The sequence below is a fragment of the Leucopleurus acutus genome, assembly GCF_964270905.1.
Source record: "Leucopleurus acutus genome assembly, chromosome: 14".
NCBI lineage: Eukaryota > Metazoa > Chordata > Mammalia > Artiodactyla > Delphinidae > Leucopleurus > Leucopleurus acutus.
Genome location: NC_139156.1, coordinates 256,656 through 281,612, shown reverse-complemented (window position 1 = coordinate 281,612; position 24,957 = coordinate 256,656). Strand labels below are relative to the sequence as shown.

The window sequence follows — 24,957 nt, the reverse complement described above, 5'->3', positions numbered from 1 at the left end:
CTGGGTGCGGACGACTGAAGGTGCCTGGGGCTCAACCTCCAGGCCCCTACGTTCCCCATAAGACCGGAGGAGCCCCAGGTAACCCTGGATGTGGCAGGGGCTCCTATCAGTGTCTGATTGACACTGGGGCTACTTATTCAGCTCTGACCTCCTTCTCTGGTCCCACTCGCTGTTCCTCGATCCTCCCAACAGGGATAGATGGACAACCCTCTCATGGCCATTTTACACCTCCCTCACCCTGTCTCTTGAAAATGCTTTATTCACACACTCTTTCCTAGTCCTCCCGGCCTGTCCTACACCTCTGCTAGGCTGGGACCTTTTAACAAAATTAAAGCTACTTTATCATTTACACCAGTAAATATGGCCTTAACAGCCACCACGAAGACTACTCTAGCTAAAGTCCCACCCCATCCCCAAGTTGTCCCTAACAGAACCACAATTTTTGGTTCCAACCCTCAAATATTAAGCAAGAAGACTGCAAAAATCTCAAGACACCTGAGGATTATGACATAGGGTGGAACCTTACTATTCCTTCTTTCAACTGGGCTTATAACTTTTCCTCTCATCCCTCAAAGGTTGCTTGCCTCTCTCCTTTAGCTGGAATGACTTTAGCTACTACCTGTGAGGGCATAGAACATTCCCGCACCCATTTAGGAAAACCCTACTTCAACATCACCTTAGACGTCTGCCTAGCCCCTACAAATCGCACCTGTTTCCTTTGCGGACCCAATGCCTATTTATGCCTTCCAGCCAACTGGACGGGGGACCTGTACCCTTGCATACATTATTCCTAATCTTACCCTTATAAATGACAGCACCCCACTTCCCTTATACTCTCAATCACGTAAACAAAAGCGGGCACCTCTCACTGTAATATCAGTCCTAGAGATTATTGTTGGGATAGAAACAGGCTCATCTGGACTTTTAAACTTTATTTTCACTGCCCGACAGCTCTTTCTTGAACTTACACAACAGACTGCCTACCCAGCAGCTCAAATTAACACTCTACAAGAACAAATAAATTCTCTAGCAGGAGTGGTTTTACAGAATAGGAGAGCTTTATACTTACCAATGGTTAAACAAGGTGGGACCTGTGCAATGTTAAAGGAGAATTGCTGTTTTTTTTGGTCAACCAATTGGGCAAAATTCAAACTAAACTTCGGAATATTATCGAAAGAGCTAAAGGGTTTTATATGAAGGGAGCCTCAGAGGGATTCGACTGGTGGGATCTCAAGACTAATATCTGGTCCTGGTTCTCTTGGCTAACTCCTCTTCTAGGTCCTATAGCAGCCTTCCTACTTCTACTGATCTTCGGGCCATGCATTTTTAACTTCCTTGTTAAGTTTGTCTCTTCTAGAATACAACCAATGAACCTCCAGATGGTAAGGTGACAAGAATACCGGCCAGTCAACACCCAGACAACACTTGAACAAGCCTCCGTCACATCCCATGGAGCCCCCACCCCCTCTCTAGGAATACTCTGACAGAGAGCAGGCATCAGGAACCCAGGGCCCCTACGACGTCCCTGCCTCTTCTCCTAACAAAAAGCGTTCTGGAACGCCTGAGAAGGAGCTAGGCAGACAGGTAGACATGAGCAGGGTGTCCAACAGGGCCAAAGGATTGGCCCTATAAATAAGGAGAGGGGGAAATGTGGCGCTCCAAGGACAAAAAACAAGATAAACTCAAAGGGCCAGCATTGCCGGAACAAAGAGTTACAGGACTCCTATCGCTCTGTCACGTTGCGGCCACTGCAATGTCCCAGAGCCTCCCAAGCAGCATGCCCTGTCCCTTTCCCATCCACACCGCCTGCCTTGAACTCCTCTTGTGGCACATACAGGCACGCATAGACCTACGTGTAATAAAATTTTCTATTTCACGTTTCCTCGTGGTCTTTGTTGACAGTGGTTCAACAATATCGCGCACACAGGATATACATTTAAACTGTTAATTTAACAAAGTCACAACAGTTGCAATATTGGTTTACGTACTTTAATAAGGACAGACATTGTGATATTTCACGATTCATGCTGTAGTATGCAACTGTTAAAAAAAAAAAAAAAGGACGTGGGATCCATAACCGCAATGCCATTATAGTTAACAAAAACATTAAAGCTAACTTATAGTATCATCGGATTCTCGGCCCCCATAAGAATTTACCCATTCGTCTCACAACATCTCTTTCAGTTTCTTAAACTAGGACTTAATAACAAACCAGAATTCCACGTGGTTGCACGTGGGTCGAGACACAGTCGCATCCATCACATCCGGGGCTCAGGGCAGCAAGACCCATTACCCCTCGATACACAAAACGTCCCCCGACGGCGCCGACGGACGGAGACGCGTGTGGGACACGCACTCTCCCCACGCAAGGACGCGTTCCCGCGGGAGCCTCTGGGATGGAGTCTTACGGGTTTCTCCTGCGCGTGTGCGGCCCCGCCCGCCTCACCCTCTTCCGTCCGGAACGTCCGGGGCCCCACCGCGCTACGGCAGCTGCGCCCGCGCGCTGGCTGTCCTTCTGGGACCCTGAAGGTGGCTGCAAGGGTGGAAGGCGGCCGCGGCGCGGGGACGCAGGGCGGGGTGGGGACGCTGCTCCACTCGGTGGGAGCGTGAAGGTCGGCGGGTGTGAGCGGCGCGGCCTGAGGCGCAGGCGCGAGCCGCAGCCTGGGCAGGGGCCGGGAGGCGATTGTGGCCTTAGGACCCGCTGGTCCAGGGCTGGAAAGGGTCGGCTCGGGCCGTGCTTCGAGTGTTGCTTGGTCAGAAGACGGTGCACTGCGGACAGCCGGGCGCCCGCCTCCGGAGGCTTCGCGACCTGGGGGTGGAGTCCAAGGTGACTGTGAGGCCGGGGCGGGTCCGCAGACCACGCGAGCGAGCGTGGGTGGGCTGCGGGCTGCGTGCACTGTCCAGCTGTGCCGCCGAAGCAAGCCTCCCGGGCGATGTCATTAACCTCTGTGACATTCGGTTTGCTCACCTGTGACGCGAGCACCTTAAGGACTAGCGAGTTGCCCCCGATTCCCGGGGAAATCAGTGTGAAGTGCATGAGGAGTCTTACTGTGTGGTAGTTGTTACTGGGGTCTCTCGGAGTCTTCAGCAGGTGAGGTGTCAGGTCCCCTCCTGCGCTGTGTAGCCTGCTGAGCACCAGGTTTCGTTTACAGTTTTCACAAGACCTAGTTTCTAGGGACCGTGAGTGCCAGGGGGGATCGTTGGGCTCTGAATGACTGACCCCTTTTCTTTGGAACAAGGTGGTTATTATGAAGCATGAAGGGGAGGCGCCCTGTGAACGAAAGACAACCCCTGAAACCTGAACCCGCTTATTAGCGCTTCAGAGCAGAGGCAGAAGAATCACAGAAAGGAGGAGATTCTAGCTTTGCATGGCCAAGCAATTATTGATGCTTCTGCGCAGAGTGAACGAGATATGGGTGACACTGCTTCCTCCCGAAGTTGTCAAAGACTGGGTGATAATGGAAGGTCCGAATGGACTTTCAGAAGGAGACCTGAGCTAGGCTGAGGCGGGTAGGCAGAGGCCAAAAGAAATGTTACTTACTGGAGAGGTCCCGAGGGTGTGGTTTGGGGTGGAGGGATAACCTGTCACAGCTGAGAGAATCTGTCTATGGTGCTCCCTAAATACTCCCATTCCTCCATTCTACTCCCACTGTTTCTGTTATCTGAGCTCTCTCAAGCCTGTTATACCGTCAAGTTTGGTATCTGGAGGTATGCTGATGCTCGCTCTTCCTAGCAGTGCTTTCTGTTAGTTCAGGAAGGGTTTGTCAGGCTATGTCTGCCTTATGAGAAAGATTGGGGAGTGAGCGGGGTGTGGGTGGGGGAGCGGAAAAAGGATTTGAGGACATGAGTGATGTGCCAGGCTCACGTGATTTTCTGTATACCTCAGGCATCTTGACTTTTGGATAATATTATCCACTCTGCCACCATTAAGTCAAACACGTTTACTTTTGACACCATTTTTGAGAAATGCAGTCAACTTAAGAACAACTAATTTTTAGAAGACCTTGACTTAAACATGCCTGTCTTATTTTCCCTAATTCTTTCTGTGGACTAAGTGAGCTCCGGGGACTCATAATACAAGTGTTTCCCACTTAACATCAGAAATCTGTGCTTGGTAATCATAAATTCCACAGCACAATAACAGAAGCCTATTTTCCACTGTTTGAAATGGGAAAATTAGAGTGAATCACACTTCACTCTAATTGGCTCCAAACTGAGTTTTTAAAAATGTAAATAAAACACAGCATATGCCCCCATAAAATTAACAGGCTCATGTTACGGTGTAAAAAAGTTAAAACATAGTTTTCTGGTCTGCACACAATTGCTTTTTAAAATTCACGTGGTCTCTTAGTGCAACAACCTTACTGAGGTCCATCCAGGTGACATTTGTTTTCCTTTCAGAAGTTCTGCATGTGTTGTGAAGTTCTATTGGTGGTTTTTCAGCATGTAATGTAAGACTTTTTTCCCCACGTAATTTTGTTAAAAACATTGAGTTTGGGGACTTAGACATATCATTTAGCATTTGCTCAGTAATGAACCAACCCAAATTTACTGACTTAAAAAATAAAAAATAATAAAAAAACATTGGGGGCTTCCCTGGTGGCACAGTGGTTGAGAATCCGCCTAACAGTGCAGGCGACACAGATTTGAGCCCTGGTCTGGGAAGATCCCACATGCCATGGAGCAGCTAAGCCCGTGCGCCACAACTACTGAGCCTGCGCTCTAGAGCCTGTGAGCCACAACTACTGAGCCCACGTGTCACAACTACTGAAGCCCATGCGCCTAGAGCCCGTGCCTCACAACAAAGAGAAGTCACCGCAACGAGAAGCCCGCGCACTGCAACGAAGCGTAGCCCCTGCTCACCGCAACTAGAGAAAGCCCGCGCGCAGCAACAAAGACCCAACGCGGCCCAAAATAAATAAATAAATAAGTACATTAAAAAAAGATTTGCTCAAAGTTTAGCATTTTGGGTTTTTAAAAATTTTTGTTTTGTTTTTACTTTTTAAAATTTTATTGACGCATAGTTAATTTACAATGTTGTGTTAGTCTCTGCTGTACAGCAGAGTGAATCAGTTATACATATGTCCACTCTTTTTTAGATTCTATTCCCATATAGGTCATTACAGATTATTGAGTAGAGTTCCCTGTGCTGTCAGTAGGTTCTTATTAGTTATCTCTTTTATATATAGTAGTATGTATATGTCAATCCCAATCTCCCAATTTATTCCTCCCCCTGTCCTTTTCCCCTCGGTAACCATAAGTTTGTTTTCTACATCTGGGACTCTATTTCTGTATTGTAAATAGGTTCATTTGTACCATTTTTTTTAGATTCCATATATAAGCAATATCATATGATGTTTGTCTTTGTCTGACTTACTTCACTCAGTGTGACAATCTCTAGGTCTGTGGTTCAGCATTTTGGGGCTAGGTTTAGTTGGTCAGTTCCTATGTTCATGTTGTCTGGTTCACAAATGAAGCTGTAGTCATCTGATGCCCTGACTGAGGCTGTTTGATTTAAGATGACTTCATTTACTTTTTTGGTGGTTTGTGCTGGCTGTTGGCTAAACCACATGTCCCTAACAGGCTAGCCCCAGAAGGCAAGCTGTAGTGGAAAAGTGCTTTTCATCTGTGTTTGCATCATATGTCCTTATTTTTTTTTTAATATCTTTTTCGGAGTATAATTGCTTTACAGTGTTGTGTTAGTTTCTGCTGTATCCTATGCCCTTTTAACCAAAGCCAGTCAAATGGCAGAGCCCACATCAGTTGTAGGGAACTTCACAGGGAAATAAATGCAGAGAAGCAGCCATTGTTTAAATCGGAGAATCAACCATTGTTTAAATAAAGCAACAACCATTGTTTAAATAAGCATTTTAAAAAATTTAAATTGATGCCCCTCCATTCACCTTCTCTCGCAGCTCTATTTCCAGAGTCCTCTGTGTGTTTCTAAGAACAGCAGGAAATGAATACATCTCTGGTGAGTTGTTTTTTTTTCCTCAGCTTGTTTTATATTTTACTATATGAGCTTTATGAGGGTCCTTAAAGTAAAATGGAAAAGTAAAACTAAGTAAGATTCAGCTTCAGGGCAATATACATAAAAAAGATAAAGGTGGCATGTGGATATAGGCAGGTAATATGACCTTAGAGTGGTCCAAGGTGAGTGCAATGGCAAAAACACAGATACACCTGTTCTCTGATCAGAATGGACCCTTAGAAGAAAGCATGCTATATTCCTTTGAGACATGAGAACTTGCATGCACAGATGTCTGAACAGTGGCTTAATTGGTCACATAGATGATGGAGTGGACAGTGTTTCACTGCCAGTCTGGAAATAAACACTTCATGCATTCTGCAATGGTGACACTTACCTAGTGCTGAAGCAGAACTTGCTTAATAAGGTTTTTCTGGAGTTGCTAAAAGAGTGTGGTCCCAGACAGCTTTTGGAAGGCCCTACTTGACGCATGGATAAAACGTGGAGTGTCTAGAGGATTGAACTGACTGCAGGTCCTTTAAGTGACTCATTTCTCTCCGCTAGTCTATGCATGCAGGTTGTATAGCAGACTGTTCAAGGCTATATTTTCTGGCAAATGTTTCCACTGCTCTTTTGCAGCTTAACCTACTCAACATGGTCTTGATTCATTTCTTCTCAAGCTCACCAATAATCTAAATTATAGTTAGGCTCAATGAATACGTTGTAGTCTTTGCTGTACTTGGAGCTTCTGCCCATGGCCTCCTGGAAGTTCTCGCCCTTAGCTTCTGTTCTGGCCGCTCTGATGGTTTATCCCCAATTCTTCTGTCCTTTTCTTCTGCTCCTGAGCGTTGCTCATCCAGGTGTTCAAACCTGGGCCCCATTCTTCACACGCTGCAGTTCTCCTTGACCTGTTTGGCCCTCTGTGATTTGACAGTCCTGTTTCTCTCCAGCTTGGACCTCTTCCCTACCTTTAGACCATAGGTTCAGCTCCTTGTTGAGTGCTTTCTTGTAGCTATCCAGAAGGTATCACAAGCTCAACAAATCCAAAATGAAAACCACATTCTTCTTTCTTCCCGTACATATGATGCTACTTTCATGGAGCCAGTGAGTCAAACCACCAAAATGGGATTTCTCCTGGACCCCTCCCTCTCTCTCAGCTTTAATCTCATCTAAGGTAAAGTCCTGCTACTTCTGTTTGTGCCTTTAATGTCTGCATTGTTGCTCACCAACAAACGCAGTAACTTTCTTTTTTACGTTGGAATTGTCATCCTTGGCAAAACCTGAAGGATGTGTTTGCTGTGATCTGGTTAGATTCCCCTCGAGCTGTGCTACTGGCCAGCATGTGTGGTGACAGCCTTAGGAGTCCAGTGGGAGAAAGAATTCAGGAGTTATTCAGAGTTATTTTGAACAAGGGTCAGGACAAAGTTACACAAAGTCTAAAAACAAGGGTTACAGATTTTTGTAATTTTTAACTTCCATTTTATATAAATTTGTCAGTGATTCTGTCGCTTTTATTATGATATAATTGCGTATTGCTAGTTCAAAAATGACCTTTTTCCAAACCCTGTTAAAGACTATTTAATTCTTCTGCTATTTCAGTTAATCACTTAAAAATGAATAGGGAGAAGTGCATGTGTGCATTATTCATAACTATGACTATGGAGCAGAACTCTCCTAATTGTTGGTTAATTTTTTTTATTGTGATAAAATATACATAAGCTAATGTTGGCAATTTCACCACTTTTAAGAGTACAATTCAGTACTCGTAGTATATTTAGTTTATTCACACTGTTGTGTAATCATCACCACTAAGAATATCCAGATTCATCCTCCCCAGATAAAACTTTACTCGGGACTTCCCTGGTGGCGCAGTGGTTAAGAATCTGCCTGCCAATGCAGGGGACACAGGTTCAATCCCTTGTCCAGGAAGATCCCACATGCCACGGAGCAACTAAGCCCATGCGCTGTAACTACTGAAGCCCGCATGCTGCAACTACCGAGGCCTGAGCACCTTCTCCCGTGCTCTGCAACAAGAGAAGCCACTGCAGTGAGAAGCCCGTGCACCGCAGCAGAGAGTAGCTACCACTCACCGCAACTAGAGAAAGCCCGCACGCAGCACTGAAGACCCAACGCAGCCAAAAACAAACAAAAAAAACCTTTACTCATTAAACCCTAACTCCCTATTCTCCCCTCCCCCAGCCCCTGGCAGCAACCACTCTAATCTCTGTGTCTATGAAGTTGATGACTCTGAGAACCTCATATAAGTGGAATCATGCAGTGCCTGTCCTTAAGTGACTGACGTATTTCACCTAGTGTAGTGTCTTCAAGGTGTATCCATATTGTAGCATGGTAAAATTCACTTCCTTATGAAGTCTCAATAATATTACCATTATATGTATGCCCACGTTTTACTTATCCATTAATCCATCAATGGTTTTATGGGTTACTTCGACCTTCAGGCTATAAAGGATAATGCTGTTATGACCATGTGTGTAGACATATCTTTTCTAGTTCCCACTTTTACTTTGCTTCTTATACACCCAGAAGTAAAGTTGTAGGATCACGTTGTAATTCTGTATTTAATTTTTTCAGGAATCACCATGTTGTCTTCGTGGTGGCTGCACTATTTTACATTCCCACCAGCAGTGCACAAGGTCTCCAGTTTCTTCATATCCTTGCCAACACTTGTTCTTTCCTGCTTTGTTTTGGTGTTTGCGTAGTAGCCGCCCTAATGGGCATAAGATGGTGTCTCACGGTGCTTTTGATTTGCTTTCCTCTAATGACTAGCAATGTTGAGCATGTTTTTATGTGTGTATGGGCCATTTGTTTATCCTTTTTGCACATTTTTTGAATAGACTTTTATTTTTTTATAGCAGTTTTAGGTTCCCAGCAAAATTGAGCAGAAGATACAGTGATTTCCAGTGCACTCTCTGCCCCCAGGCGCTGCCTCCCCATTATCAGTATCAGGTATTCATTTGTTACAATTCATGAACCTACACAGACATATCATTATTACCCAAAGTCCTCGGTTTACATTATAATTCACTCTTGGTACTGCACTTTTTATGGGTTTGGACAAATGTGTAATGATACGTATTCACCATTATAGTCATGCAGAGTGGTTTTATTGCCCTGAGAATCCTCTGCGCTCCTTCTGTTCATATCCTTCTGTAGTCCGTAGCCCTTGGCAACCACTGGTATTTTTACTGTCTGCATAGTTTTGCCTATGAGAGAATGTCATATAGTTAGAACCACGTTAGGTAGGTTTTTTAGATTGGCTTCTTTCACTTGTTAACGTGCTTTTAAGTTTCCTCTGTGTCTTTTCATGGCTTGATAGCTCATTTATTTTTAGCACTGAGTAATATTACATTTCCTGGTTGTACCACAGTTTATCCACTCATTTACGGAAGGACATTTTGGTTGCTTCCAAGTTTGGCAGTTGATGAATGAAGCTATTGCAAACATCCGTGTACTGGTTTTATGTGGACATACGTTTTCAGTTCCTTTGGATAAATACCAGAAGCGCACTTGCTGGATCATGTGTTAAAAGTGTGTGTTTAATTTTGAAGACAGTACCAAACTGTCTTCTAGAGTGGCTCTACCATTTTGCTACTTTGTTATGGCAGCCCTGTCAAATTAATACACTGCACTTCATTCCACAGCTTTTTTATTGGTTACTGTAAGGCTTACGATATGAGTCTTTATCAGAATATACTAGAGGAGCAGTGCATTACTTCACATAAAATGTAGAGACCTTTGAGTAGTAGTATTTCATTTACAACCCCTATCATTTGTACTTTTGTTTTTATACATGTGTATTTACATATTGAGTCTACATACATTATGAGTCTCCTGTATGTTGTTATAATTTTTCTTTAAACAATCATATCTATTTTAAAGGAATTAAGAGAAGAAATATACATATATATAAAATCTTTTATATTTACCATTTCCAGTGATCCTGATTCTTTCCTGTGGATTCAGGTTAACATCTGGTATCTTTTTCTTTCCTCCTGGAGAGTGTCCGTTATCATTTTTAGTGCTATCTTCTGATGATGAATTAGCTTAGTTTATCTTTATCTGAAAATGTCTTTATTTCATCTTTATTTTTAGCATAGTTTCACTGGGTAGAATTACAGCTTGAAGGATGTTTCCATTCAGGGTAATAAAGGCGTTCCCCACGGTTTCTGATAAGAAGTCATCTATCATTCATGTGCAGATGTACCTGAGTGGGATCTTTTCCTTTGGCTGCTTTCGAGATCTTCTCTTTACCTTTGGATACTGGCAGTGTGACTGGTGTGCCTAGAGTAGTTTTCTTTTCTTTTTTTTATAAATTAATTAATTTATTTTTGGCTGCGTTGGGTCTTTGTTGCTGCGCGTGGGCTTTCTCTAGTTGCGGCGAGTGGGGGCTGCTCTTCGTTGTGCGCGGGCTTCTCATTGCAGCAGCTTCTCTTGTTGTGGAGCACGGGCTCTAGGCGCGTAGACTTCAGTAGTTGTGGCACACGGACTCAGTAGTTGTGGCGCACGGGCTTAGTTGCTCTGCGGCATGTGGGATCTTCCTGGACCAGGGCTCAAACCCATGTACCCTGCGTTGGCAGGCGGATTCTTAACCACTGTGCCACCAGGGAAGTCCCTAGAGTAGTTTTCTTTGAATCTAAGCTGATCATGGGTCATTGAGCTGCTTCAATCTGTAAATTCGTGTCTTTCACAAAATTTGGGAAGGTTTTAGCCACTGTTTCTAAAAATACATATTATGTTCCATTCTTTCTCTCTCCTTTCTGGCTGGTGCTACAATTGCATATATGTTAGACTGTTTTCTAAATTGTTTCTTAGCCTCTTTTCATTTTTCTTCATTTTTTTCTCTCAAAAAGATAAGAAAATATCTACTGATCGATCTTTAAGTTCATTGGCTTTCTTTTGCTGTTTACAATGCGATGTTCAGCTCATCAGAAAGTTTTTCATTTTTGTTACTGTAGTATGTAGCTCTGCAATTTCCATTTAATTGTTTTTCTAGTTTGTTTTTCTGTACTGATATTGCCCCTCCCCCCTGCCAATACATTATTTTTTATCTTCCTTTAAGTACTTGAATGTATTTATGGATGGGTTAACTATGTTTCTGCTACGTGCAGCATCCGGGATACCTTGGGATTAGTTTCTAGTGATTGTTTATGGTCGTTTTTTGTTTTTCTTCTTGAATATGAGTAACATTTTCCTCTTACTTTACATGTGTTGAGATTCTGAATTATGTACTAAACATTGTAAATCATATGTTGCAAGAGTTTTTGGATCCTGTTATATTTCTCTGAAGAGTGATTTTGTTCTACAAGGCAGTTAACTTGGCTGGATTCAAATTCTAAACTTCATTTCTTATAGTGACCAGCAGCTGACTCTTCATTCATTTCCTTCAGCTTTGAGAGGCTGCTTTCTTGTTGGGCCCTCTGAGGCCTTCCGCATATGTGTAGTTTAGCAGTCAGCCAACAACTGTGGTTGGTTTTGTGTGGAAATTTGGTACATTAGGTTCATTTGCTGCTTCTCTCCGAGGGCTACCCCCCAACCCCCACTGAGTTTTCCAGTTTTGTTGGCAGCCCTGAACTATGCCCTCTGACACCTAAGCCAGTAAAGCTTCAGCTTTCAGTTTCTTGATCTATTTGCAGATTGAAGATTGCCCTCTGGTAAAATGCCATAAACTTGCAAAGTAGTCTGTCCTTTAATGGATTATTCAAATCTAGTTTCTGCCTACTTTTAGTTGTTCTCCAGTGCCTTTAGGTGATTGTGTTATAAATTTTGTCCAGCTTTTATAATAGTTTCCTGCACATTGTTAGTCTGGTCAAGCTACTTTGCCATTAACATACAAGCCATGCTACATTTATGATGTTTATATTTTTAAATCTATCTTCACTAGTTTATCTGGCCTGTCTTTATCATAGGGTCATTTTCTCTCCACTGGACTATTGGTCAGCTCTCTTAAGTCTCCCAATCTTATTACTATCCCAACTCAGTTCTTTCTTCCATGGGAATAATTCATCCAAGATAAGGGGCAGTAAATTACGGCATACAGGTCAGATGTGGCTACTACCTATTGTTGTGTGACCTGTGAGCTCGTTTGTTGGCTTATTACACCTTTTTTAAGCAGTTACTGTAAGGTTTGTGCTATTCATCTTTAATTTATCATAGTCTACTTTAAAATAAGATACCATTTATATAAGAACCTTAAAACAGTATACTTCAAAAGTTTTCTCCTCCCAACTTCTGTGATATCGTTGGCATACCTTTTACTCCCGCATGCATTCTTTTGTTTTGGCTGCGTTGGGTCTTCGTTGCTGCGCACCGGCTTTCTCTAGTTGCGGTGAGCGGGGTCTACCCTTCATTGTGGTGCACAGGCTTCTCAGTACAGTGGCTTCTCTTGTTGCAGAGCCTGGGCTCTAGGTGCACGGGCTTCAGTAGTTGCAGCACATGGGCTCAGTAGTTGCAGCACACAGGCCCTAGGGCATGCAGGCTTCAGTAGTTGTGGTCTGTGAGCTCAGTAGTTGTGGCTTACGGGCTCTAGAGCACAGGCTCAGTAGTTGTGGTGCATGGGCTTAGTTGTTCCATGGCATGTGGGATCTTCCCGGACCAGGGATCGAACCTGTGTCCCCTGACTGGCAGGCAGATTTTTAAGTACTGCGCCACTAGGGAAGTCCCCCACATGCATTCTTATTTTGCTTCATATGGTTAAAGGAGTTTGAACATAAAAATAATATAAATATAATATATATATATATAATATAAATATAATATAATATTATATCATAATATATTATAAAACATATATTACATAATACAATATATATTATATATTTATTAATATATTTACCATTTCGAGTGCTCTTTATTCCTTTATATATACCCAGATTTCTATCTGATACATTTTTCTTCAGATTTTAGGCAATTTGATTATCGTGGTCCTTGTTCTAGTTAGTTACCTGATGTTTCTTGCTTGTACAAAGTCTGGTCCCCAGAGCGCCCTCATGCCCTTTACGATCCCCATGATCACCCTCAGGTTCAGTAATTCACTAGCAGGACTCAACAGAACTCAGAAAAGCCGTTGTGTGCTTCCCTGGTGGCGCAGTGGTTAAGAGTCCACCTGCCGATGCGGGGGACATGGGTTCGAGCCCTGGCCCGGGAAGATCCCACATGCCGCCGAGCAACTAAGCCCATGCGCCACAACTACTGAGCCTGTGCTCTAGAGCCCACGAGCCACAACTACTGAAGCCTGTGCTCCGCAACAAGAGAAGCCACTGCAATGAGAAGCCCGTGCACCGCAACAAAGAGTAGCCCCCGCTCTCAGCAACTAGAGAAAACCCCCGTGCAGCAGCGAAGACCCAGTGCAGCCAAAAGTTAAATAAATGAGTAAATAAATTTAAAAAAAGAGCTGTTGTACTCATGTTTATGGTTTTGTACAGTGAAAGGATGCAGATTAAAATCAGTTAAGGGATCAGGCACATAAAGCAGGTCCACGAGTCTTCATGTGCAGGGTTCCAAAAACCTGCCAGTGGAGCCACGTGGACGGTGCCTTTTTCTCGCAGCAACAGGGTTTGACAGTGTGCGTGGAATGTGGAGAAATAGGGAAGCTTACTTGAGCCTTGATATCCAGCTTGCACTGGGGCTCTGTCATGTAGACCTGGTTGACCATCTGTGTGGCTGACCTTAATCTCTAGTCCCTCCATAGACTGAGCTCATAAAATGTGCTGATAACAAGGCCTCCCACCATTAATCACATTTTTAGCATAGGATATCTGTGTGACCCAAAGCTATCAGGTTAAACAAAGATATTTGTATCAGTCAAGACACTTCAGGGCTTATATGTAAAGCCTGAAACCGTAAAACTCCTAACAGAAAAGCTTCTACATGAGACTTGGCAATATATGGCACCAGATGCACAAGAAACAAAAGCAAAAATAAACAAGTAGGACTACATCACACTAAAAAGCTTTTGTACCGCAAAGAAAGCACTCAACCAAATGAGAAGGGAACCCGTGAGATGAGAAAAATTTGCAAGTCATATATGATAAGAGGTTAATATCCAAAATATAAGGAATTTATTACAACTCATAGGAAAAAATAACCAAGTCAAGAATGGGCAAAGGACCTGAATAAACATTTTTCCAAAGAAAACATACAGATGGCCAACATGTACATGAAAAGGTGCTCAATGTCAGTAATCATTGGGAAAATGCAAATCAAAACCACAATGAGATATCACCTCACCCCTGTTTAATGCTAGTATCCAAAAGACAAGAGATCACAAGTGTTGGTGAGGATGTAGTTAAAAGGAAACCTTTTACGCTAGGGTGGGAATTTATACAGCCATTTTAGAAGACAATATGAGGTTTTCTCAAAACTTAAAAATAGGGACTTCCTTAGTGGCCCAGTGGCTCATACTCTGTGCTCTCAATGCAGGGGGCCCAGGTTCAATCCCTGGTCAGGGAACTAGATCCCACATGCCACAACTAAAGATCCCGCATGCCACAGTGAAGATCCCGCACACGGCAACAAAGATCCCGCGTGCTGCAACTAAGACCCAGCGCAGCCAAATAGATGATAGATAGGAAGAAAGAAACAATAAGAAACCTTAAAAGTAGAACTACTGTGTGATCCAGGAAATCTGCTTCTGGGAATATTTCTGATGGAAATGAAATCGGTATCTCAAAGAAGTATCTTAACACCCGTGTTCCTTGCAGTGTTACAACAGCCAAGATACAGAAATAACCTAAGTGTCAGTCATCAGATGAATGGATAAAGCAAATGTGGTATGTATATCTATGGGAATGTTATTTATCCATTAAAAAGAAAGATTCTGCCATTTGCAGCAACATAGATGAACCTGAGGGCATTATGCTAAGTGAAATAAGCCAAACAGTGAAAGGCTACTTTATGGTATCACTTAACTGTGGAAGGAAAAATTTAAAAAGTTGAGTTCATGAAAACATTAGAATGGTGGTTGTCGGGATGGGGGAAATGGTAAAGGTTGGTGAAAGGGTACAAACTTCTAATTATAAGATGAATAAATTATGAGGAACTAATGTACAATATGGTGACTATAAGACCATAGTTTATAATTTATTGTTTAGTTGCAATTTGCCATGAGAATTGATCTTAAGTGTTCTCACACATACACACAAAGAGGGTAACGGTGAGGTGATGGGTGTGTTAAGTAACTTGATTGTAGTAATCAGGTCATAATGCATACATTTATCAAATCAGCAGGTTATACACTTTAAATATATATAATTTTAATTGTCAATTATACTTCAATAAAAGTGGAATAATGTAAAATTAGGTATAAAATTAAAAACTAATAAAATAAAAAATAAATATGCCTTCCTCAGTGGCTGGGCTGCTTTTTTTGATATGCCTCTTGTCGATAGTCTCAAGCAGCCTCTTTAAATCTTAAACTGTCAGTACTTTTTAGTTCAGTTTGGTTGGTTTTTGACAGTACAACCCTAAAAAATATAGTTGGGTTTATATATCTTTGATTTCAGCCAGTTTGAGCTTTTTGAGACATACCTTTCTTTTTTTTTGGTATTCATGTATCTATATATTTTTTAGACTGTAAGTTTTTGTTTTTTTCTGAAGTATTTCATCCTTAGTCTTTGCCATTTTGCGCAGCAGAAGGGATTTATTGTGGGCCAGCTCAAGCCATTCTTAAGTTTTAACAGTGACTGTCATAGTTATATTCTTCATTTGTTACTTGCCATACAGTTCAGTATAATTACTTTTGATTCCTAAAGTATTTCTCATTGTATTTTTTTCTGTAAGAACTGAAAGAGGCAACTTTTTCTGCCTTGACACAGTAAAAGCTAAAGAAATGTTTTGAGAGTTTTCCTACTCTACAAGACCCCAAATTTCTAGCCTCTGCTTATTTTCTTTCATCCCTCCTTGCAATCTGTTTTTTTTTCTCCTCCCCTTAGCTCATCATTTTCCTATATTGCTTTATCAGAAGCGGTGACTAGTAGTTGAGATTTACTACTCACATTTTGATTTCCTGCCTCTTTTTCTAAGATTTTAAGTCCATGAGGTAAACATTATTTGATTTAAGAAGTATGACTCATGTGGCTTAAGTAACAGTAAGTATATATAACTACCAGTTATCTTAAGTAACACCATGGTCCATTATAACACCATCGTCACAGTTTCTTTGCACTACTTGTTGCCATTGTTGGTGTTTGTTTCTGTTTGGTTTGGTGCCAGTTCAGTTACCAGTTCGGTCAGGAAGAAAGGTTTCTTTCTCAGTGCTATTACCTGTCCTTCATGGGTCAGCTTTAGTTTTGTTCCTTTCAGCATCATGCAGCATCCCAGACAGAGGAGTATTTCTTTCTGTCATATTGCTGAGGATGAACATGGTAAAGGGGAAATACGGTGATCATTGTGTGACTCTTAAATAGGTTCTGTTTAGGAGTAATGCTTCCATTCACATGTCATTGGTCAAAGCAAGACAGGTGGGGAATTACAAATCTGTTTATATGTGAGTTCCAGCGCAAGGGGATATATACATCCTTTTACAGAGAAAGGCACTGCAAGGAGTGCTATGAACTGAATTATATTCCCCCCAAATATATATGCTGTAGCCTTAACTCCCAATGCATTTAATCAAGTTTAAATGAGGTCGTAGGGTGGGGCCGTTACTCCAATAGAATTAGTGGCCCTATAAGAAAAGGAAGAGAGAGATCTTTTCCTTCCTTCTCCCTCCCTCCCTGCCATATATGGACTCAGCAGAAACACAGCCATCTGCAAGCTAGGAATGGAGCTCTTACCAGGAAATGAATTGGCTGGCACCTTGATCTTAGACTTCCCTGCCTCTAGAATTGTAAGAAAAGAGTTTTCTGTTGTTTAAGCCACCCAGTCTATGGCACTGAATTTAGCTGGACAGAAATATAACCTACCACATGTTTATTCTTAATTTTCCACATGAACTTTTAAATCAGCTTGCCATGATGTGTACTACTCATTCACATCCGTGAACATGGTGTGTCTTTTCATTTGTTTAGTTCCTTTTTGTATCCTTCAGGGTTTTTTCCCCGCCTCATAAATTTTGTACATTATTTTGTTAAATGTATTGCTAGGTGTTTTGTCTTCTTGTTACTGTGGTTGTGTGAGTATCATGTATATGAAGGTTTATATAAAAGCCTTATATTAGTTATATAAGCTACTAACTTACTAAATCTTCCTATGTGGAGTACTTGGATGTACTTGGATGTCATGTGATTCTCTTCAGCTTTCCAAGTATGAATTATATGGAAACCATCATCATTTTCAGTGCTGTTTTTCTCTCTTTAATTGTGTTGACTGACACTACTAGTACAGTGTTAGTAACTATGGTGATGAAGCATCCTTGCTCTGCATGTTTCCCCATAAGTGTGATGCTGGCTTTCACTTGTGGCTAAGACATACATGTTTATCATGTTAAGGAAAAATCCCGTGAATCCTCTTTTAAGTTTTTTTATTACAAATGAGAGGGTATTTTTATAGATGTCTACTTAGCATCTAGAATTTTCTCCACTGAACTACAAATATGATGAATTGTATTAATAGATTTCTTAATATTGAGGCTTTCTCTATTCCTAGAATAATTAAAAATTTCTTCTCCATTGTCATGGTCTGTTTTTCTTTCTCTGTCAGTAAATATCAGTGTTTCCTAAAACACCATACCTGTTCATTTTCTCCTTTCAATCTCTTAGGTTCTCTTTGAGCAATTTTATTCACTCTGATGGCTTCAGCTACCACTAAAATATTGCTGTTTCCTAAATCCTTTTCTTCATCTTGTATCTCTCTCCTGAGCTCAAGAGCATATATCCATTTGCCAGTTGCACATCTTCACATATTTGACCACAGAAATTTCAAACTTCAAACATGCTGTGTCCAAGATCTGTGTCTGTTCTGCAAATCCTATTCTTTGTCCTTATCCCAATATCAGTTTATAGCGCTAGTATCTACCAGCTTGTTGTGCAGACAGCCTGGTAGTAAAGCTTTCCCTTCACCTTCTCAGAGCAAATGAGTACCAAATTCTTTTTCTTTTTTTCTGTTTTGGAATTAGTCCCCTGTTCCGTATTCATCTTCCTCTGTTACCTAGTATAGTTGGTCATTTCTCCCTCTGGTTTTTTCTCCTCTGATTCTCCCTTAAGCCCTTCTCCATTCTCCTGCTGGATGATGACTGTTAAAGGGCACATCTGGTTATGTAGCTTACCTCTCGTTAGCAGCCCCTCATTATTCACTCCCTGTTGTTTAGGAAGTGGGTCATGTTCACTCTTGGGTAGACATAAGCAATTCCTTAGGTAATAAGAAGCAAATTCTAGGATGCATGTGTACATACTTTTTTAAAAAAATGGTGAGCACGTAAGGTTTTTTATTGATGGAGTTAGGTCATATATTTAAATGCAGGGTAACTTTATAATCAGTTCCTTGAATAGCTTTACTGTCTTCATCTCTTATCTCAGCCCAGGAGCACCCACCTGGATGTGGTGCTGCTTGTACTTCTATTAAAGTGGCATCTGTTCTTTATGCCTCTCAGCTTGACTTCTGCTCTTGCGTCATATTCATGAGAACATGTGGTTCACACTGAACAGCTGACATGTTTAGCTCTTCAGTGAAGTGCAACCTGACAGTACAAAGTACAACTATTCTTTTTCTCCCTTGATACCCCAGGCTACCTTAAATATGTGTGTAACCTGGTTCATCTAACACATTATTCCAGGTAAGTGTTTGTACTTATGTCTCCATACTAGCTCATATGTTCCTTGTATCTTTGGCAATGAGGACCATTCCAGAGGACCATAAGGGAAACTATGATGGTACTTTGAAGAACTACTAAATTAACACAGACGTAGGGTATTTCTATGATGATTTCTCCTTATCCCACAATATAGAGTACAAAGCATGGTATGGTATATCCTGTGTAAGATAAAACACACACATAAGAATGAATTCCTAGACTTCCTGTTCTTTTGACCCAGGCTGATGCCTTGAATTGAGGAAAAATGTACCATTACAGGGGTTGGTGTCACTTGAGGATGTGGCTGTGAACGTCACCTGGGAGGAGTGGCAGGACCTGGATGATGCTCAGAGGACCCTACACAGGGATGTCACGCTGGAGAACTACAGTAGCCTGGTGTCACTGGGTGAGCAAAACTCCCCTAGTAACTGCCAAGTGCAAGCACGTTTTTCTTCATTGGTAAATGTACAGTTGTTTGTGAAATGAAATGCTACTTAGGTTTAAGATTCCGGGCCAGGAAAAACGTGTGTTCACCCCTCCAGTCAGAGGTTCAGATTGGCCCTTCATTGCACTACTCTTGAGGCTGTGCTGTTGGCATTTTTCAAGAGCCCATGAAACATAAACAGTCTGGCAAAAGTCCTACAGTATTTCTCATCAACAGGGCATTGCATTACCAGGCCTGAGGTGATCATCACGTTGGAGCAAGGAGCAGCACCATGGACTGTAAAAGAAAAACCCCAGACCAGGGCTTCCCGGTGTCAGTGCACACTGTCACTGTGCACACTGAGCAGGGAGGCTAGGAAGACAAGTGCACAGCAGATGTTGGCCGTGCTGAGCTCTTTTTCACCAGTTGTTTTCTCCAAGTTCATACCTTGGGACAGACTTCAGTCTGCATGTATCAGACTCATGCATTATTCAGTCTCCAGATATGGCTCTCACATGTAAACCTCCCCCTTTTTGTTAATTGCTGAATGTTTTCTTAGACTTACCAAAAACCGGTGCCCACCTGCCTCCTCTTGGAATTTTTTCTTGGTTAGTCACTGTCCCTAGATTCTCAGTAGGCCGCCTTTTTTGGTTTTTTGAAAATATTTATTTATTTTTTGGCTGCGTCGCATCTTAGTTGCAGCACGTGGGATCTTCGATTTGTTGTGGTGCACGGGCTTCTCTCTAGGTGAGGCGCACAGGCTTAGTTGCCCCACAGCATGTGGGATCTTAGTTCCCCGACCAGGAATTGAACTGGCATCCCCTGCATTGCAAGAAGGATTCTTAACCACTGGACCACCAGGGAAGTCCCAATAGGCCTCCTTTTTGTTCATTCTCAGAGACTGTTTTCTTTTGGGCATTTAGTCGTACATTCATTTATTCTTTTAACATGTTAATTGGGAAGTTTTACACACTGGTAAATTTTGTAAATGTGTGGATAACAGCAGTAATCAAAGAAATGTCCTTTTTAAAATTAATTTATTTTTATTTCTGGCTGCATTGGGTCTTTGTTGCTGCACATGGGCTTTCTCTAGTTGTGGTGAGCGGGGGCTCCTTTTCGTTGCGGTGCACAGGCTTCTCATTGCTATGGCTTCTCTTGTTGCGGAGCACAGACTCTAGGTGCACAGGCTTCAGTAGTTGTGGCTCACGGGCTCTAGAGTGCAGGCTCAGTAGCTGTGGCACATGGGCTTACTTGCTCTGCGGCATGTGGGATCTCCCTGGACCAGGGATCGAACCCGTGTCTGCTGCATTGGCAGGTGGATTCTTAACCACTGTGCCACCAGGGAAGTCCCGAAATGTCCTTTTTATATAGAACTTATATTTTGTTGAAAGAGAAAAATGAAACAAATGTACATGTTTAGTAGTGAAATCAGAGCCACAAAAGTGTTAAACAAGGATGAGAGAGAGGATAATAAGAGTATAGTGTTTCCAGAAGGGTGTTAAGAAGGCACATTTAGGGGAGATTAAGTGTTTATGTTGGTAGAGCTTACGTTTGAGATGACTGTATTCCATTTTGACATGGAACATATGCATGCATGTAAAATCTGGAGTAGAAGATGGACATCACTGCTGGAGATGCAAATTAGCAAATCATTAACTCAAGACTGGTAGGAGTAGAGGAGGTGGCCTACGGACCTATTAAGACCATGAGAGAAGTGGTCCAGGTACAGGTCTCATGAATCACTACATCAGAAACCATGAGGCTGAGAAGGACCCAGAAAACTGTTCACCATGGAAAGCGGTGGCCTGTGACACGGGAGGATAAACTAGAGACTATGGGTCCAAGGCCAGTGAAACCAAGAATTTCATACTTTGGGAGTGGAGTTTGAAATTAAAATTTTTTTTACTTTCTCTTGTGAAGATCATTGTTTTTTTTTTTTTTTTTTTTTTTTTTTAAAAAAAGAATGAGAAGTATACATGGGACTCCAGTTTCAATACAACTAAGGGACAACTGAAACTGTAAAGTACAGTAAAGTTAATATCTTCAGAAGCAGTGAATTATCAAGTAGAGTCACTCGCACCATGAAGTGAGGTGAAAATGCCTTGGCTGTTGGTCTCAGAAGCACCCAGAGAAAGCTTTTCGAAGATGGTGGGCACATGCTGGGTTGCAGAACCTAAATCCTTCAGACCAGCAGGGAGGAGTTTCACAAAGTGATGAATTAGAGTTTCATGAACTTGTTAGGGTTCTGAGAAGCCAAGGGTATAGTGTTAAGTTAGGAATTTGCAGAAAGCTCCCTTGTCTAGCATGGAAAAAAAGATTAAGCCTTTGAAAAACCCACAGGTGCCTGTAGGTGTTCCCCAGGGAGAAGTAAAAACTAAACAAACATAGGTGTAAAGTTCTTCTCTCTAAGCAGTATTCTTGTTTAGGTGACAGACAAGTGGCCCTCTCCCATATCCTGTAAGTAACTTATCCAGGAAAATCATGCCATCTTCAAAGCTGAGCTATCAGAAAAGGGCTAGCACAAGTTACCCACAATTATAAGAAGAAAGGTAGAGATAATGAATGGAAAACCAATGGTAGATGAAAAGCTGTCAGCTGAAATCTACATTTAGACAGTAAGTAAATATTTTGACCTAATACTTCCTCATTGAAAAGAATTTAAAAGAAAAGAAAAAAACTTAAGCAAAACCAAACAAAAACAAAAAACCCAATGATTTGACATTAGAAAACCTATCAATGAAGGTTCTTACATTAATTCATTAGGGAGAAAAATCACATAAAATCAGTACCCATTATTGATTTTTTAAAATATTTATTTATTTATCTTTGGCTGCGTTGGGTCTTTGTTGCTGAGCGCCGGCTTTCTCTAGTTGTGGTGAGCGGGGGCTACTCTTCGTTGTGGTGCGTGGGCTTCTCACTGTGGTGGCTTCTCTTTGTTGTAGAGCACGGGCTCTAGGCATGTGAGCTTCGTAGCTGTGGCACGCAGGCTCTAGAACACAGGCTCAGTAGTTGGGGTGCACAGCATGTAGGATCTTAGTTGCTCTGCGGCACGTGGGATCTTCCAGGACCAGGCCTTGAACCTGTATCCCCTGCATCGGCAGGCTGATTCTTAACCATTGTGCCACCAGAGAAGTCCCCCGTTACTGATTTTTTAAAGAATCATATCCTGCTAGGATGAAAAGAAACTTCTTTACCTTTACAAACCATTCCATAGGAAATACTTATATGTGATTCAAAGGTATGACCTGTAATTATGTTTATCTCCTTTTAGATGTCCAGATTGTGGATGACATGATTGAGACCAGCCAGGAAAATCACGGTAGACGTTTGTGGCAAGTTGTAATCACCAGCAATGAAACGTCAACTAAGGGGACAGCTGACTTAGGAAAAACATTTAATTTGAGCCCAATTCATATTTCAAAACTGATGATAAATGATGGTAACTATTCAGAAATGAAGCCAGAAATGTTGAATATGTGTAAGAACACGTTTCTCCCTAGTGAGCCTGATGAGATGCATGCTGGAGAGAAACCGGAGGATAGTAATAGAACTGGGAAATCCCTCAGATATGCTGAGTACCCTAGGCATCAGAAGAAGAATCAAACTCTGCAGCAACCTTTTGAATGTAACAGACAAGGAAGAGACTTCATCAAGGAAGCAATATTCTTTATACATAGGATGGTTCGTATGGGTGAGATGGCTTACAAATATAAGAAATATTGGAAGGCCTGTGGTAAGTCAGCTCTCATTGCCCAAGAGAGAACTCACGTAGGGGAGAATCACTATAGATGTAACAAATGGGGGAATACCTTTTGTAAGAAACCAACACAGTTGAATCTTCACAGAGCTGATCTCCAGGAGCAACAGCATAAATGTAATCAAAGTGGGAATAATTTCTGCCAGAAATTACATCCCACTCAGCTTCAGAGAATTCAGTTAGAGAAAATGTTTGAATGTGATGTATGCGGTAAAACGTTCTATAAAAAGTCTAATCTCACTAAACATCAGAAAGTACACACTGGAGAGAAAACCTATGCACGTGATGAACGTGAGAAATCCTTCTGCCATAAATCAGGCCATACTATTCATCAGAGAATCCACACTGGGGGAAAGCCCTATGAATGTAATGAGTTTGGGAAATCATTCTGCCAGAATTCAGCCCTCACTGTTCATCAAAGGATTCACAATAGGGAGAGACCTCATGAATGCAATGATTGTGGTAAAACCTTCCATAAGAAGTCAGTACTCACTGCACATCAGAGAACTCACACAGGAGAGAGACCTTATGCATGTAAAGAATGTGGGAAATCCTTTGGACACCGGCCAGCCCTCACTGTACATCAGAGAACTCACACAAGAGATGAACCTTATAAATGTAATGAATGTGGGAAATCCTTCTGTGTGAAGGCAAAACTCACTGTACATCTGAGACTTCACACAGGTGAGAAACCCTATGAATGTAAAGAATGTGGTAAAACTTTCTACCAGAAGTCAAAACTCACTGTACACCAGAGAACTCACACAGGTGAGAAACCTTATAAATGTGACGAATGTCAGAAAACCTTTTGTGAAAAGTCAACCCTCAATAGACATCAGAGAACACACACAGGAGAGAAGCCCTATGGATGTAAAGAATGTAGGAAAACTTTCTTCCAGAAGTCAGCCCTCACTGTACATCAAAGAACTCACACAGGAGAGAAGCCCTATGAATGTAATGAATGTGGAAAAACCTTTTGCCAGAAATCACACCTCAGCAAACATCAGAGGACTCACACAGAGGAGAAATCATGTATGGCAGAGACTGGCTGTCTGTACACCCAAACTCACTTTCTTTTTCTTTGGGGCACACAGCCTGCATTTCTCAGCCTTCCTTTACTGTGGGTGGGACCATATAACTGAGCTGTGGCCAGGAGAATTTGAACACAAGCAATAAACATTAATTCCAGGCCAGGCCAGAAGAAAAAAAACAAAAGCCTTCCATGCATTCCTGCTGACTTTTTATGCCCTGTGATTCTGAAGCGCAAATCTGCTCCCCACACCCCCACCCCAGTTTGCCTTGGGAGCCACTGGGTGGAGATGGCAACCATGACTTAAGACAGAAAAAATTGATTATGATTATGGAGAGCAGAAATTTTCCCAACTCTACCAAAACAAATGTTCAGTTGTGCTTTACCTGAGTGAGAAATAAATATTCACTGTTGGGCCCTCCCATGTGTAATCTATTTACAACGCTACCAGTCCACTGTGGCCAGTTCATTTTATGAATTTGAGACAGACTTCCGTGAGAAGTTACCAGTCCTTGTGTAGAAAATTCACACAAATTGTGTAGAAAATTCAGCACAATTCCTTGTGGTGTCATCTTTCATCCCCAGTCAATTGATGGAAAAATCAAGTCATGTGAAGAGACAAAGAATGCAAGAAATGCAGGAATGCCTTTATCAGGCAGAGACAGCTCGTTGAACACTGAGAATAAAGTAAAGCCTTATAAATATCTTTAATGTGTCAGTTTTCAATAAAACAACTTTATGTACATCAGAGAATTTCTAATGAAAACTATCAGCTTAGGTAACGTGAATGCAATTTTTCAGATAGAAATACTAATGTATTGAAAAATTTAAGACTGTAGACCAGTTGTTCTCTAATGGGAATGATTTTGCCTCCAAAGGAACATTTGGCAGAGCTACTCCTGGTACCAGCGCAGTGCCACTTCTGCCTTTTCATATTCAGAGAAGTTGCAAGGCCCATGAAAGTTCTGAGGAGTGGAGAAATAGACTCGCCGTCTTTGATGGAAATGTTGCAAGAGCACATTGCAGAAGA

The 24,957-nt window shown here is 41.8% G+C and overlaps 1 long non-coding RNA gene across 4 annotated transcripts; it reads left to right on the top strand.

Annotated features, from left to right (window-relative positions):
- Positions 1-2,466: 2,466 nt before the first annotated feature.
- On the top strand, positions 2,467-24,622 carry LOC309971714. Of its 4 annotated transcripts, none has more exons than XR_014326754.1 (4): positions 2,467-2,529; positions 5,916-5,974; positions 18,996-19,122; positions 22,412-24,622. It is a non-coding gene; the product is annotated as an uncharacterized lncRNA (long non-coding RNA). The 4 variants fall into 4 exon arrangements; XR_014326755.1 differs by lacking the exons at positions 2,467-2,529; positions 5,916-5,974 and adding exons at positions 8,332-8,622; positions 8,842-8,935; XR_014326756.1 differs by lacking the exons at positions 2,467-2,529; positions 5,916-5,974 and adding an exon at positions 13,701-14,757.
- The last annotated feature ends 335 nt before the right edge of the window (positions 24,623-24,957 follow it).